General features: G+C 39.4%; 2 protein-coding genes and 1 pseudogene across 5 annotated transcripts in view; 2 read left to right on the top strand and 1 right to left on the bottom strand.

Moving 5' to 3' along the window:
* Positions 1-17600, top strand: part of SIRT4 (sirtuin 4) — a 250319-nt gene that overhangs the window by 5880 nt on the left and 226839 nt on the right. The gene's annotated exons all lie outside the window — the stretch shown is intronic.
* The window catches only part of BICDL1 (BICD family like cargo adaptor 1), an 88166-nt gene that overhangs the window by 16744 nt on the left and 53822 nt on the right, over positions 1-17600 (top strand). The window lies entirely within an intron of this gene.
* On the bottom strand, positions 7116-7625 carry LOC112837279 (small ribosomal subunit protein eS25 pseudogene; annotated as a pseudogene).

Here is a 17600-nt window from a genome sequence, read left to right as displayed (position 1 = left end):
GTGATGCCCTGTCTCCTCACCCACCCCCACACTCTAAGCTCCCAGGAGAGCCACTCTTACTGAGTTGGTGTCTGAAGTGACACATGTGGGAGGAAGTTGGTGCAAACAGGTGCTTTGTCTGTTTCCTGCCTGTTGGGAGCTGTATCCTCAGTCTGCCTCTAACATCTTCCCCACACACAAAGAATACAGTGTGCATACTAGCTGGAGCTAATCTTCCCTGAAAAGACTAATTTTCCTCTGAAGAGTAAACAGATCCCTGTTCTTTAAACAGCTCATTTGGGATTCTCAGCTCCGCATCTGGCACACTTCTTGAAGCAAATTTCTTGCTGGTTTCCTTCTCTGGGTTAAAGGCTTTTAAATAGTTGCCATTAGTGTCAACAGTTGCTCTGCTGCTGGTGGGTGACATGTAGCCATCCTTGCTTCTAGAGCCCTTTACAGTGAACAGCTGCTCACCAAAAGTAGTTTTAATTGCTGAATGTGCTTTTGTACTTTTAGGGGTGGGGGCTTTATTACTTGTTTTCTTTTCTTTTTCTTTTTTTTTTTAAGAGTCTACTTATTTATTTGTCAGAGAGAGCGTGCACAAGCAGGGGGAGTGGCAGACAGGGGGAAGCAGGCTCCCGGCTGAGCAGGACTCGATCCCAGGACTCCGGGATCATTACCTGAGCCGAGGGCGGACACTTAACTGACTGAGTCACCCAGGCGTCCCACTTGTTTTCTTCATAAAGTCCGCCTTATTTACAGGTTTTTGTAGAAAAAGATGTGACAGTTTTTAGTCAGCCTATCCCTGAAAGAAGTTAGGAAAACAAGATTATTTCCCAACCAAATAACAGTAATTTCAATCTCCAAAGGACATTCATACATGGTACCTATTCTGTTAGGAAGTAGTACTAATTAGTCTTTATTTGACAAAGAAGGATACTGAGGATCAGAGGTTTAGTGACATTGCCCGAGGCCTACACTGGTTACAGATTAACCACTGGTTTGAAGATAGGTTTTTGTACATTTTGGAAGGATGGGTAAAAAGTCAAAAATAAAAACCTCCTCACATGTATTTCCATCTTGTTGACTTAATTTTTAGTTGATATTTGCTGGGTATTATTGTCTTGGATGCCTCTTAACTTCAGTCACTGAGTAAAATGAATCCAAAGGTTGGCATCCACTTTTAGCAATTTCTGTTTGTTATGTCAGGGTGTACTAAAAGGATTGAAGATGATTTGTTGAGAATATCACTTCAGCTAGAGCAGAAAAGGGGCTTTTGCTTCTAGGAGCTCTCCCCTATGAAGATAGCATTTCCAGCTTTTTCCAGATTAGTACTATTGCAATTAGTAGGTTAAACACATTAGGGTGGTGATTGCTTATTCTTTCAGCATATGGGTGTTTTTATTAGTGGATTCATGTCTTGATTATTTGAACCTGTTCTTAATTATTTACCAAAGAGAGCCATGCCTGAATCTGGAGTCTTCAGTTTGGTTGTATTATTTACATCTGTATCTAGTTCTGATTATCTTTTTCAAAAGGGGAGAGCCTAAAGTTCTAGCATATTCTCTAAATTTGGAGGGCTGCAAGGCCCAAAATTCAGATAAATCACTGTAGGAGTAGATCTTCTTAATGCTCCTAGATTTGACTTAATACAATGGCAGTCAACCTTTTTTTTTGACATTGAATCTAGATTCTCTCCTCCCCTATAGACAGCTTAGTGTATCATGTTGGAAGTAGAGCTAAATGAGCTGACCCTGCCCTGATGTGAGGTTGGGGCCTTTAGATTTTATACCTGGCAAATGGGTTGCAGGTGGCAAGAAGATTGGAGTTTATTGGCAGAGAAAAAAAATTTGGCAGCAAACTATGCACTCTTTTGTTACCTGTGGTAACCCATGGTTCTGGCCCCTAAATAGTGTTGCCTTGAAAAATGAAATATCTGTATTCAGTGAGTAAACATAATCAGCAGAAAAGCAGATCATGTTTGACTCTGATAGCATCTTCTCCATTGCTCTTCATTGGAGTCCAGGACAATAATCCAACTCTCATCATAATTTCCAGAACCAAAAAAGACTTCTAGCCTAGCTGGACCAGTGATTTATAAAATGTTTGCTTTTCAGAGATTTTGCAAATTTGATTGTTTTTAAGAATTTGTATGATTTTGAAGAACCATTACCAAAACAGATACCATGTAGTCTCTTGAAGTAGATGATGCCACATTTTACATATGAAAGGTATTTGGTTCCTCAGTTTGTGCTGCCAGTGTAACTTGCCTTTGTGGAGACCTTAGCATACAGCCTTCCTTGTCCATCTCTTCTGTGCTGTTGTAAGGTGAGCTGTGTAAAAACTGGTGGCATTTGTAGCTACTTCCCTGGGTGAATAAAAAATTTGTTTTCAGTACTTTTAAATCAAAATGAAATCCACAGATACATTATACTGAGTAAAGCTGCCACTGTCATCCTTATTGCCTAATTTTAAATTGCTTTTAAAAAGCCTCATGTTCTTACTGAGTTTAAAAATTGTATACATTTAAATTTACAAAATATTTAATATTAATGAAAGATTACCTTTATCTGTATCTGTTCATTGAGGCTTCTCATAAGATTTCATATGGAAGAGAGTTCTGCAAAACAAAAACAAAAAACCCACATAATTTGGAAAACTACTGGTTTAGTTTTGTTTTTTTGTTTTTTTGTGTTTTTTTTTTTTTTTGGTGGGGGAAGAGGGAGAGAGAAACTTAAGCACGGGGCCTGACGTGGGTCTCGATCTCACGACCCTGAGATCATGACCTGAGCCGAAATCAAGAGTCAGACACGTAACTGACTGAGCCACCCAGGTGCCCCAACACGTATACCATTTTGTTCTAGAGAAGCTGTTGTGTTTTTTGTACTAAGGAAAGATCTCTGGTAATCACAGATTTGGGTAAATTCCTATGATACTGTGACTTAATCCAGAATCATAAAAATTTTTTAAAGTGGGTATATTTTTTAGATTATCTTGGGGTTGGATAGACCCATTCATGGTTATAATAACACTATTATAAAAGACAAACCACAAGTTCTCAATGGCTTTACATAATAGAAATTTATTTCTCATTCCTATAAAATCCGAACAGTGTTCCTGTTAACATAAGGAAAAAAATATAGCATCATGTTTTAATGGGTAGAATTGGTCTGGAAAACAGAAGACCTCAGTTCTAGCCCATGCTCTGTCACTTTCTGACCTTAAATAAATCCTCACTCTGGGTCTCAATTTCTGAGTCCGTAAAACAAGGGGATTGAACTAGATGGTTCTTTCATTGTCTAAATGTCTACATATATGTATGTGATTTCTTTTAAAAACAGGATTCTTAAGGGGACATTCTGACATTATGTGGTATGTTATGAGTCTGGTAGCTTTGTAATGCTGTGTTCTTTGCATACAGAACCTATCCATCCTTCTCTAGGACCAGGGGCAGCTTCCCCTCTCACCAAAATTCAGTGCCTCCATATAATGAGAACCAGAGGGAGGTTGAGATGTTTGGTGCCGCAATGAAATTTATTTTCCATTTCAGTCATGACACATAAGGTACTTTCCCTGCACACGACTGCTGTTGTGGGCAGTGAGGAGGTGTTTGCTTGCTTTTCCTGTTTTAAAATTATGCAGCATAGTACTAAGGTTTTATGAGGTTGACATTCCCAACCCTCTACAAATAAGTCAGATTTTCCCCATTGCCCTAATATTATAAGTTGCATTCAGTGCTGCATGTTTGTCATTTGCAGAACTGGGAGAATTCCCCCTACACACATCTCTCGTCATCAGTTGCTAGGTTACAGCTTTTTACAGTGTCCCAGTCTGGGATGTTGCTATGGATACCAGTTATTCCTCCTCTTAGGACACTGTTCTGGTCAAGCTCAGAGTGCAGGCAAGATGTAACTGTGATGTCAGAGATGTTTTAGCATATAGCTTTTCCTCTACGTTGATGATAAGGTCTAAGTAATAGATATCAATTCCATGTCTTCTAATATTGTATAAATTAAAGAAATGAGATGTTAACTGAATCCTGAACATCCTCCATCACTTAGGACCTTTATTCCATTATTATTTTACAGACGTAAAATTAACATTATGAACTATGAATGAGAAACCTGCCATACTGTGTCCAGCTCATGTTCCACACCAGCATGCTGCCTCTTCAGCCATGGGTTAGCCATGGAATGTAATCATTATCTTTTTACATTGCCTTCAAAGTTAGGGTCATTTGGGGATGATATTTGTCAAACTCAGTTTGTCTAAATGATAAAGCCTGTGATCTAAATTTTATTGCCATTTAATATCACACATGGTTATGTTTGTTTTTCTTCTATTTTAGACAACATGAAGGCAAGGGACTATCTTTAACTGGTTTCTATCCCCAACAATGATCAGTATAGTGCCATACACGTGGCCGCTATGGATAAAAGGCTTATTGATATGTTCTAAAGACTAAAAGAGTAGGCAATTATTAATTTGACTTTGGATTTCTAGCATGTTTTAAGTTAGTGAGAATCCTTTCATATTATAGTATTATAGTATGAATTATGTTACTTAGCTGCTACTAGTCTGTTTGATCTCACAGTTGAAGAAATAACTAAGGCCTTAAGAGGATGTGACTCATCTAAGGTCACAGAGCAAGTAAAGCTGTGGCTTACATAAACTTGTTATAAAAAGTCTGTAAAAACAGATTTTAAAATCTTTGCAGTAAAAAAAATTCTGTTCACTTAAACAGTAGTATTTTGTTTTATTTCACTTGTTTACTTAAAAAGCTGGTAAATACCAAAGAGGAATTTCAGTGTTTAACAGGAGCTCTGTGAAGAGTATACCAATTTTTATTTCGTGTCAACTCAAAGCCTTGTAGTCTACTTAACTATTTGGCTTATTCTTCAAAACCAGATTGAAATTGAACATAGCATTGGATTGAGGCCAGTCTTTCAAAATTAACATCCTATTTTAAAACCTGCAGAATTCGAATTAAAAAAAGTCATCCCTTGGGGCGCCTGGCTGGCGCAGTCAGTTAGGTGTCCAACTCTTGGTTTCGGCTCAGGTCATGATCTCAGGGTGGTGGGATCGAGCCCTGCATGACTGCACTCAGCGCTGAGTCTGCTTAAGACTCTTTCTGTCCCCGCTGTGTGCATGCTTGCATGCTCCCACGCATACTCTCTCAAATAAGTAAATCTTAAAAAAAAAAAAAAGGGAGCCTGGGTGCCTTAGTTGGTTAAGCCTCCGACTCTTGATCTTGGCTCAGGTCATGATCTCAGGGTTGTGGGATTGAGACCACCACCCCAGCCCCCGTCTAGCTCTGTGCTCAGTGCAGTCTGCTTGTCCCTCTCCTTCTGAACTACCCCCCTGCCGCTCATGTCTCTTTCTCTCAAAATAATTAATTAATTAAAATCTTAAAAAAAAAGTCATCCCTTAAATATGGTGGTGCTTCCCTAAGTGAAAGGAATTTATTTACCAAATAGAATCCTTTTGTTTGAGGAAAAAACAAAATGAATGAAAATGTGTCTTCTGAAACACAGATTGCTGCAGTTATCAATTAAGGACTGTCAGCAGGAGACACAGACAAATCCCTGAGAGTTGGGGAAAGCAACAAAGCAGTAGCCCTCAAAAGATGAAGTATAATTCAAGATGAACCTCCCCTCTTTCCTAGGACTAGAGAATCAGGGTCTGCCCCCTCCTTTCTCTTCTTACTGCCGTATCCCTTGTTGAGGCTCTCTGAACTTCATGCAGTAATCCCCCATATATCTCCCTGCCTTGATGCTCTACCCCTCCATTTTCTCCCATTGTCAGATGACCTTCATCCATGGATGTTTCAGACAACTCATTTTCTTCAGGAGCTCCTCCTTTGCTTACTCAATAAAGTTGGGGCTCCATGGTATGGCTTTCAAAGCTCTGTACCATCTGGACCTAACACACATTTCCAGCCTTGTCTCCCATTACCTTTCTTTCTGAGCCCCATGCTTCAACCAAATTGGCCTATTTCCTGAGAATGTACTGTGCTTTCCCACTTCATGTTGTCTCCTCCCATTGCCACCTGTTGGGATTTTCCCCAGTCTTTAAGGCCAAGTGTACTTGCTACTTCCTTCATGAGGCCTTTGCTCTTCTTCCCGTGCCAGTTTTCATCTCTCCTACTAACCAGCAAGAGCACTTTAGTACCTTTCTTTTGTCACTTACATTGTAAGTGACAACCATCTATTATGGTTGATTGATGTACTTGAACTCTGTTCCGTCAAGGGCTGTGCACTCAGGGCACCTCCCACAGAGGTGGTTCTGTGGTTCAAATGTATAACAAATTTGAGTGTTTACTGAAAGATTTTACCCACCCGGAGAATTAATATTTTACTTCGTTTAATGTACAGTCTTTTTTTTTCTTAGGAAATATTTTCATTAACTTTTTAAAAAATTATTGAGATAATACTGATGCATAACATGTTAGTTTCAGGTGTATAACATAATGATTTGATATTTCTATATATTGCAGAATGATCACCAAATGTACACTCACCCTTGCTGAATTCCTTCACCATTGTCTGTATCACTGGCTTCCAGTCTTTCAGCATGAGGACCCTTGCCTTTATCGAATCAAGGGGCACCTGAGTGGCTCAGCTGGTTAGGTGTTCAGCTCTTGGTTTCAGCTGAGGTCATGATCTGGGGTCCTGGAATCCAGCCCCGTGTTGGGCTCCCTGCTTAGCAGGGAGTCTGTTTATCTCCCTCTCCCTCTGCCTCTCCCCCAACTCGTGCACAGGCTTGGGCTCCTCTCTCTCCCTGAAATAGATAAATAAATCTTTAAAAAAATAAAAATAATCTAATCAATTACCTTTTACAATGTTTTTGTAATTATACTCATTGAAGTATAATTTACACTTTATAAAATTCACCCGTTGGAAGTGTACGATTCAGTTATTTTTAGCAAATGTATAATAGAGTTGTGCTACCATTACCACAATCCAGTTTCAGAACATTTCCGTAACCTCACCCCGTGCCCAGAAAGGTTCTTCATGTCCTTTTGTAGTTAGTCTCCGCCCCCACCCTCGGCTCCAGGCAAACACTGATCTGCTTTCTGTCTGTATTGATTTACCTTCTCTGGGTATTTCGTATAAATGGAATCAGACAGCATATAGTTTTGTTTTGGTTTTTTTTTTATTTAATAAAGTTTTATTTTCCAAAATGTACAGTTGGTGGGATCTTGTTCATGCATCTTCACCAGCAGCTGGGGCATCTCCACCCTTGGTGTTTCTGGTGTAAATTACTTGAGCTCTGTGCTTTGAAACCGGTTTGATAAGTCCTTTACTAAGGAGCTCCTGAAGGGCTGCCCTGGCCAGGGAACCTCGAATATTCAGTCTCTCAGAGACAACAGCTGGAGTTATAAGCTTATAGTTGGGAACTTCCTCACAGAGTTTGTCATATGTCGCTTTGTCAAACAAGACCAGATTATTGAGCTTGTCCCGAACTTTGCCTTTGGACCACTTCTTCTTTTTGGCCTTGCCCCCAGATTTGTTCACTGGGTCTTTGTCTTTCTTGGCCGACTTTCCGGCATCTTTCTTCTTCTTGTCATCCTTGGGCGGCATAGCGAAGCCGGGAGAGCAGCGTCCACCCCTACAGCCTCGCTAAGATGTTGGACAAAAAAAAAGGCCAGCATATAGTTTTTTTGTGTCTGGTTTCTTTCACTTAGCATAATATTTGTGAGGTTCATTTGTGTTGTAGCACATATTAGTAGTTCCTTTTTATTGCTGAATAGTATTCTGTTGTGTGGCTATACTGCATTTTGTTCACTCACCCATTGATGGACATTTGGATTATTTCTAGTTTTTGACTATTATGAATAGTGCTGCTATGAATATTCATTTATAAGCCTTTGTGTAGATATACGTTTTTGTTTCTCTTGAGTATATAGCTAGGAGTGAAATTGCTGTATGGTATGTCTCCGTGTAACAGTTCAAGAAACTGCCAAACTGTGAGGATGTGGGGAAAAAAGGAACCTTCGTGCACTGTTGGTGGGAATGCAAACTGGTGCAGCCACTGTGGGAAACAGTCTGGAGGTTCCTCAGAAAATTAAAAATAAAACTACCCTGTGATCCAGTGATCGCACTGCTAAGTATTTACCCAAAGAATTTTAAAAAAACCACTAATTCAAAAGAATATATGCACCCCTATGTTTATTTCAGCATTATTTACAATAGCTAAATTATGGAAGTGGCCCAAGTGTCCATCGATAGATGTGATATATATATATTTAAATATATATAAATATAAATATATATATAGGGGGTATTTTTCAGCCATAAGAAAGAATGAAATCTTGCCATTTACAACAACATGGATGGAGCTAGAGGGTTTAATGTTAAGTGAAATAAGTCAGTCATTAAAAGACAAATACCGGGCGCCTGGGTGGCTCAGATGGTTAAGCGTCTGCCTTCGGCTCAGGTCATGATCCCAGGGTCCTGGGATCGAGTCCCGCATCGGGCTCCCTGCTCCTTGGGAGCCTGCTTCTCCCTCTGCCTCTCTCTCTCTCTCTGTCTCTCATGAATAAATAAAATCTTTTTAAAAAAACCATTAAAAAAAGACAAATACCATATGATTTCACTCATATGTGAAATTTAAGAAACAAAAGAAAAAGAGAGAGACAAACCAAGAAACAGACTCTTAATTATAGAGAACAAACCAATGGTTACCAGAGGTGGGGGGGGACAGGTAAAATAAGTGAAGGGGATTAAAGAGTACCTTTATCACGATGAAAACTGAGAAATGTATAGAACTGTTAGATCACTATGTTGTACACCTGAAACTAATATAACAGTATGTTACCTATATTGGAATTAAAAAACTTAATAAAAATGACAAAAAAAAAAAACCTGCCAAACTGGTTTTCAAAAAGCCTTGTACCATTTTACATTCCCACTGACAAGGGAGGGTTCCAGTTTCTCCACAAGAGGACCCTTTCTAAAATTTAAAAAAAATTGGGGCACCTGGGTGGCTCAGTCGTTAAGCATCTGCCTTCGGCTTGGGTCATGATCCCAGGGTCCTGGGATGGAGCCCCTCATCGGGCTCCCTGCTCCGCAGGAGGCCTGCTTCTCCCTCTCCCACTCCCCCTGCTTGTGTTCCCTCTCTTGCTCTCTCTCTCTCTCTCAAATAAATAAAATCTTAAAAAAAAAAAATTGCAAGGGTATCTGGGTGTCTCGGTTAACCATCCAACTTTTTTTTTTTTAAGATTTTATTTGTTTATTTATTTGAGAGAGAGAAAGATCATGAGAGCATGTGAGCAGGGTGAGGGACAAGCAGACTCTGTGCTGTGTGTGGAGCCTGATGTGGGGCTCGATCCCGCAACCCTGAGGTCATGACCCAAGCTCAAATCAAGAGTCAGGTTCTCAACCCACTGAGCCACCCAGTCGCTCCAAATGTCTCACTCTTGATTTCAGCTCAGGTCTTGCTCTCAGGGTGGTGAGTTTGAGCCCTGTGTTGGGCGCTTAAATTTTTTTTTAATTTTTAAATTAAAAAAATTCTTAACTCTCACTTGATAATAGATGTTTTAGTATGTGCAGATTGATAAAAAGTATAAAGATTATATATTACTAAGGATTTAGTAATATTTTTAGAAACATTTACATTCTGTAATCACAATTGCATTTTTTTTAAGATTTTATTTATTCATGAGAGACAGAAAGAGAGACGCAGAGGGAGAGGGAGAAGCAGGCTCCCTGCTGAGCCGAAGGCAGACACTTAACCATCTGAGCCACCCAGGCGCCCACAATTGCATTTTTTTTAATTAACATAATGTATTATTTGTTTCAGCGGTACAGGTCTGTGATTCATCAGTCTTACACAACACCCAGCACTTACCACAACACATACCCTCCCTAGTGTCCATCACCCAGCCACCCCATCCTCCCACTCCCCTCCACTCCAACAACCCTCCGTTCATTTCCCAAGATTAAGAGTCTCTTATGGTTGTCTCCCTCTCTGGTCTCCTCTTGTTTAATTTTTCCCTCTCTTCCCCTATGATCTTCTGCCTTGTTTCTTAAATTCCACATGTCAGTGAGATCATATGATAATTGCTTTCTCTGACTGACTTATTTCGCTTAGCGTAATACCCTCTAGTTCCATCTACATGGTTGCAAATAGCAAGATTTCCTTTTTTGATGGCTGTGTAATATTCCATTGTGTCTATACACCACACCTTTTTTATCCATTCATCTGTTGATGGACATCTAGGCTCTTTCCATAGTTTGGCTAGTGTGCTATTAATATTGGGGTGCACGTGCCCCTTTGGATCACTACATTTGTATCTTTGGGGTAAATATCCCGTAGTGCAATTGCTGGGTCATAGGGTATCACAATAACATTTAATGATAGGATGTATTCAAGCTACAGGCAGTGCTTTGTGTCCATTCTTACAGAAATTCAATGTCTCCCAAGGATCCATGGTCAGGAGCTACTAGTCTAGATAACTTGTTTAGAAATAAATATAAGCTGTCTTGGGGCGCTAGGGTGGCTCATTTGGTTGGACGTCTGACTCTTGATTTCAGCTCAGGTTGTGATCTTGGGGTCGTGGGATCGAGCCCCACATCAGTCTCTGCACTCAGTGCAGTCTACTTGTCCCTGTCACTCCCCTCCCACCGCTTTCTCTACCCCTCTCTCTAAAATAAATGGAATCTTGGGGCGCCTGGGTGACTCAGTTGTTAAGAGTCTGCCTTCGGCTCAGGTCATGATCCCAGGGTCCTGGGATCGAGCCCCATGTTGGGCTCCCTGCTCTGTGGGAAGCCTGCTTCTCCCTCTCCCACTCCCCCTTCTTGTGTTCCCTCTCTCGCTGTGTCTCTCTCTGTCAAATAAATAAGATCTTTAAAAAAGAAAAAAATTTAAGATAAATGAAATTTTTTTAAAAAATTAGAAATAAACATAAGCTGTCTTGTCTGTTTTTATGCATCATCTGTAAAATAGAGGCTTGCCTCCTCAAGTTGTATGAAAAAATGTCAGGCATTTGGCCCATAATGACAGCTGTTACTACTAGGAATCAGTGTGACCTAATAGAAAGTGTTGTCTTTGGAGCCACACAGGTGAGAATGCTAACTTACCTGAACCAGGCTAACTTAACAGCAGTCTCTCCTTCACTCAAACTACCCTGGAATGGAAACTCTGGATTCTTGGAAACACCTATTTCCATACTTCTTGCTGACTTCAAGTTGCCGTTTGCATGTACCCATTTCCTTTAATTTTATCTTTTTTTTGTAAAGGAGTCGTCTTCTTGCCTCCAATTTATCAGTCACTTAGCAAATGTTATCCCTGTATTCTAAAACTTTAAGTCTCATTCCTGATTGCAAATTAGAATCACTGGTCAGCTTTTGAACTGGGTCCCATCCCCAGAGATTCTGCTTTAATTGCTCTAGGATGTGACCTGGGCATCAGGATTTTATTTTATTTTTTATAGGTTTATTTAAGTAATCTCTACACCTGACATGGGGCTCGAACTCATGACCCCGAGGTCCTGATCCTCTGACTGAGCCAGCCAGGTGCCCCTGGGCATCAGGATTTTAAAAGCAGGTGATTATAATGTGTGGCTAAGGATGAGAATTACTATTCTATGTGAAACCAGGATTGATGACAGTTGTTCTTGCCTAATTTAGCGTTAGCAGCCAACATTATAAGTATCTTAATTCCTTCATTGGTAAAGGAATTTAACAAAATGGAGTCCCTGGGATACAAGCCACTGGAGGAACCTCTCAGGTAAGCCTTTCCTCCACAGAAGTAGCACAGTCAGTGACTGAAAGGAGGTGATATGGAATGAAAGCAGTAAACCTTAAACCTTGCTTAAGTAAGCGCACATTTCATCCATCGTCACTCCTTCTAAGGGGCACTGTGGCATAGTGAAATGGGTTCAGGTTGTGGTACTAGATGAATCTGGGTTTATTCTGGCTCTGTTGATCACTAGCTATGTTGAGATTCAGAGGGTTTGCAATTGCACATTTTCCTCATCTGGAAAAAATAGGGATTATTTAAGAAATAAAAGCAAAATCGTACTATATACCTTGCAGGGCTGTTAGGATTATAGACTGTATAAAGTCCTTTGCATACCTTCTGGTGTAGTAAATAGCAGTTGCATTTGTACTGGTACTCGTGCTATGTCTCACCAACTGGGCATAAAGGCCCAGAGGCTGTGACATTAGAGACGGTCTTAGACTGGTTTGGATCTCCATTGTCAATCATAGTGCCCTATGCTCAGGAAGTTATAAAATTGGATGATATAGAAAACCAAATTCTTTTTTTAAATCTTTGTTTTGTTTTTGCTTTTTTTTAATCTCACAGGTAGGGACGGCTGGGTGGCTCAGTCGGTTAAGTGTCTGTCTTTGGGTCAGGTCATGATCCCAGGGTCCTGGTATCGAGTTCGGCGTCGGACTCCCTGATCATTGGGGAGCCTGCTTCTCCCTCTTCCCGCCCCCGACTTGTGCTCGCTCTCGCTATCTCTCTCTCAAAATCTTTAAAAAAAAAACCTCTCGGGCACCTGGGTGGCTCAGTCGGTTAAGCGTCTGCCTTCCGCTCAGGTCATGGTCCCAGGGTACTGGGATCGAGCCCCGCATCAGGCTCCCTGCTCCGCGGGAAGCCTGCTTCTCCCTCTCCCACTCCCCCTGCTTGTGTTCCCTCTCTCGCTGTGTCTCTCTCTGTCAAATAAATAAATCTTAAAAAAAAAAAATCTCATAGGTAAATAACAGATGTGGCATTATAACAGTCATGCTCAGCTAATGTTGCTACACATTATTTTAATGACATTATCCCTTCATTTTTGTTCAGTGAGATTCATGGTCAAAGTCATGCAATGTCATACAACTCAGGGACAAAAATAGTAGCACCTCAGTGTTTATTTAGCAAGCAGTGTTTCAGTAGTTACAGCAAGTGTGATGTTAGCAAGAGAATGGGTATGAGAAACAGCTGTGAGTAATCAGGGAAGAGGTCAAAAACAGGTTAGGATGGACAGATAAGCCCAAATCAGAATATATAAGTACAATTCATATATTTTTTATTCCTAGCTTTGTCCTCAAAGGACCTGGAAGCAATGAAATACTAGTAGTAATGAGTACCCCTAATGCCCAGATTTTACTTTCTAAGCATTCCCCACTAAAAAAAAAAAAAAAAACTAGGGCTCTTTGGAAAAATAATTCCAAGTAAAGTAGGAACTTGACAGGGTGAGCCCGAGACATCTTGTGTTAGATATAAGAATGCTTTCAAAGTCTAATGGCATAATTATACTTCAATTCAAAATAAACTAGTGGAGTTTTGTCAGAAGGACACAGAAATCTGTTTGAAGGAACTCCCACTGGCAAAAGTTGGGAGAACTGGAGCATTAGGGAGAATAATGGCTGTAATTAACTTATACACATGAATATAAAAAAGAGTCCATAATCAGAAAAGAGAAAACTCCCCCCACACACAATTGTCAGCATTAAAAATTCCTCTGATATTAGCTCATTACTCTAAATATTGATAAAAGGAAATAATTGAGCGTTTTTCCAGGAACAGTTTTTGTAAGGCAACTGAGTAACTCTAAGTGATGATGGAATGCTCTTTCATAAGAATGCCAGCTAATAATTGTAGAAGTAATGATATAGAGAATCACCATTTCAACTCCTAAGAAAATAACTGATTCAGGCAAAAATATTTATAGATGATAAAAATAATTAGGTAAAAGGTAGAGAACTGGACATATCACCCCACAGATTACTTCATTATTTCAACTTTACAATAGAAGGATCATCTTCACCTAGTGATCTGTCTTGGCATCATGAATAGTGGGACAACAAGACATTATGTGCTTCTCATTGAGATGCATTATAAGGTAAACAATTTCACCTGTGATGCATTTGCGTGACTTAATTCAGGGCTTTTAGAGTGACTTTGAGTTTACAGAAGCGGGAGTCGGCAAACTACGGCCCTCAGGCCAAACCAGCCCAAGGCTTGTTTTTGTATAACTCTTGAGCTAAGAATGGTTTTTACATTTTTAAATGATTATAAAAACAACAACGTAAAACACACAAAAAAGAGTATATGACAGAGATATTATGTGGCCCAAAAAGCCTAAAATACTTACTTTCTGGATCTTTAAAGAAAATTTGCCAGCCCTGAGTTAGAGGAACAAGTTAAGTGACTTTAAGGGGAAGCAATCAGACAAATATAGAAAGTAGACATCCTACAGCAAAAACTGGCTGGCTCTATTCAATTTCATAGAAAAACTGAAGAGGTACAGGGTGGGAATTTATTCAAAATTAAAAGAGACTTAAGAGACATAAGAGTCAAATGCAATGTGTGGATTCTAATTTGAACAAATTAGCTTTAAGAGATATACTGGTAACTTCCATTTCCAGCCAAGCTGGAATAACAGGAGCCAGATTTACCTTCCTGCTTAAAAAAACCCGACAAACTCATGCTCCGGGCTGGCTTAGTCAGTAGAGCATGTGATTCTTGATCTTGGGGTTGTGAGTTGAGGCCCCATGTTGGGCCATAGAGCCTACTTAAAAAAACAAACAAACAAAATAGTATACTGTATGAAACTATGGTTTTCAAGACGGCATCAGGAAATGAAGGACAGTGATCCCTGAGAGATGGCAAACAAAAGAAGTGAGCCTGTACTGAAATTGCCCCATTCTGCCTTGAGTTTCCAGACTCTGGTATCAGGAGCAGGAACTGAAGGAGAACCCAAAAGACTCCCTGAGTTGACATGGAGCTGTGAGTTTGGAGACCCCTGCGACTACAGTTCATAGGACAGAGTATACCAGAATGACGAGAGATACACAGAACCACAGAGATCTGCAGAAGGTCTCCCTTGAGCACTCAGAAGAGACTGATCAACACAAGCATTTGAGCAAACTACTCAAGACAAGGGGGTTCAAAAGATTAGAAGGATTGATATACTGTGCTCACACCAGTGGTATCATTAGGCACTGTTACTACCAGCCAGATTGGAGACTTTTGTAATTCATGAGGCATTAGAGTACTTGGGAAGGTCTTGAGTTAATAGTAAGGAATAATTAGCTTTAGACTGAGTACTGCTCTGGACCTGCCTAGCAAACTTAAAAGCAAGATTCAAAAGGATCAAACTGTGTCCAAGTAACTTTACAGTATCATGGAACAAAACTCAAGAAGAGTTGTAGGAATACAAAAATATCCAACATCTTACAAGGTAAAATTTATAATGTCTGGCATCTAATAAAAGATTATCAGGCAGGCAAAGAAGCAAGAAAACATCCATAAAAAAGAAAATAATCAGTCAATTGAAACTCATCCAGAACTGACACAGATACTAGAATTAGAGAAGAATATTAGGAGTTGTTATAATGTGCACTCTGTATGTTCAAAAGGAAGTAGAGACATGGAAGGTATAAAACAGACCCAAGTAGAATTTCTAGAAATGAAAACTACAATGTCTGAGATGAAAAATACACTAGATAAAATTAATGGCAGATTAGACATTGCAGAAGAAAAAATTAGGGAATTTAAAGGCATAGTAATATAAATTATCCACAATAAAATGCAGAAAGAAAGAAAAGAACATCAGTAAACTCTAGGACAACATTAAGTGGTCTCATATATGTGTAATGGGAATTCCTAAAGAGGGGGTACAGAAAAAATATTGAAGAAATAATGGCTGAAAATTATCCAAACTTGATGAAAAGTATAAACCTACAGATCTAAGAAGTTCAGTGAACCCCAAACACAAGAAACATGAAGAAAACTATACTTTCATTTATCAGTTTACTGACTTTTGGCTCCAGATGCATCCTTCAATATCAAGCTCTGAGAAAAAGGAATTTTAAGTTTTTCTTCTTTAAAGTTGAGTGCATGATGTTAAGCTTTCTTAGTATAGGGCATTGGTGCTGGAGGGACATTATCGGAGACAAAAGCTCTCGTTTCTAGTGCAGGCTGGGTGTTGGAGGAGTGGATGTGAGGATATCCAGTGGAGCCTTCCCCAGAATATGGTCTCTCTGCAGTGTTTGCACTCCTTTTTTCAGTGTTCTCAGCATATAAATTGAAACTTCACTGTGGCCCTGTGCTCTGAAGGCTTCCTGCCCCCACTGACATTCAGAACCTCCCCACCCCCATGCATGTCATTCCTTCTGATTACCTGTTCCCCATTTACTCCAGAGGGTAGCTTATTGTTTGCCCAGGAACTCGGGACTACCTCTGGCCTGACCAAACCAGCAAACTTCTCTGCTGTCCAGGGGGGGCTAAATCATACTATCTTCTAATGAGATCTGAACCCTTCCAGCTTTGTCCTTTATGGGTACTCTCAGTCAGCTATGGGTACCCTATAGGATTTTCTTATTTCTTTTAGTTACTCTTTGTTATAGTTATAATCCTTTGTCTTAAATTTCTCCTTTTAGTCTACTGTGTGATTTCTGTCTCCTGATTTGACCCAACTGCTACATACACCAAGGCACATAACAAACTGCTCAAAACCAGTAATAAAAAGAAAATCTTAAAAGCAGCCAGAGGAAAAGACACTACCTAAAGAGGAACAAAGATATGAATGACATCAGATTTCTCATAAAAAATAATGCAAGTGAGAATATAATGGAGCAACATTTTTGAAGTTCTGAACTGGGAGCAGGAAAAAAACCTGTCAACCTAGAATTTTATATCCAATAAAAATATATTTCAAAAGTGAAGGTGAAATAGACATTTTCAGCTGTAAAAAAAGCTGAAATAATTCATCAGACCCACCAGAAATGTTAAAAGAAGCCATTCAGGTGAAAGGAAAATGATTCCAGTTGGAAATCTAGTTCTTATAAAGCAATGAAAAAGACTAGAAATAGTAACTATACGGATAAATGTTTTTTTCTTATTATATAAATCTTTTCAAAAGGTAATTGACTCTTCAAACAAAAATGACTGTATTATGGGATTTATAACATAATAAAATGCATGGCAACATAGCCTGAAGGCCAGAAGGGGAGAAATGGAAGTATACTATTATAAAGTTCTTATACTATATGTGAAGGGGTATGATATGTTAAAGATGAATACTATACACTTTCAATGCAACCTCTTAAATTACAAAGAATTATAGCTAATAAGCATGGAATCATAAAAATACTCCCATTAATTTTTTTAAAGGCAGTAAAAAAAAAAAAACAGGTGGCTCAAATAGAATACAAATACAAGATGACAGACTTGAACCTGAACATATCAAAAATATCAATTTCAATAAATAAATGAAAAATTATACCATGTTAACACAAATCAAGGGGCACCTGGGTGGCTCAGTCAGCGCCTGGGTGGCTCTGCCTTTGGCTCAGGTCATGATCCTGGAGTCCTGGGATCAAGCCCTTAGTTGGGCTCCCTGGTCAGCGGGGAGTCAGCTTCTCTCTGTGCACCTCCCTGTTGCTCATGCTCTCTCTCACTCTCTTGCTCACGCACTCTCTCTCAAATAAACCTTTAAGAAAAAACAATAGTAAAAAACTGTAGTAGAAACATTGTTTAACATCAAATACAAAGAATATTGCCAGCAATAGAGAAGGTAATTTCATAATGGTGAAGAGGTCAGTCAAGAGGACATTGTGATCGTAAACGTTTATGCTTGAATAACAGAATTTTAAAATACATGAAACAAAAAATGATAGAAC

Source organism: Callorhinus ursinus, unplaced genomic scaffold, assembly GCF_003265705.2.
Source record: "Callorhinus ursinus isolate GAN/ISIS: 27379988/994484 unplaced genomic scaffold, GSC_fseal_2.0 scaffold41, whole genome shotgun sequence".
Lineage (NCBI taxonomy): Eukaryota > Metazoa > Chordata > Mammalia > Carnivora > Otariidae > Callorhinus > Callorhinus ursinus.
Note: the sequence above shows the minus strand (reverse complement) of the source record. Positions and strands in the feature narration are given on the sequence as shown.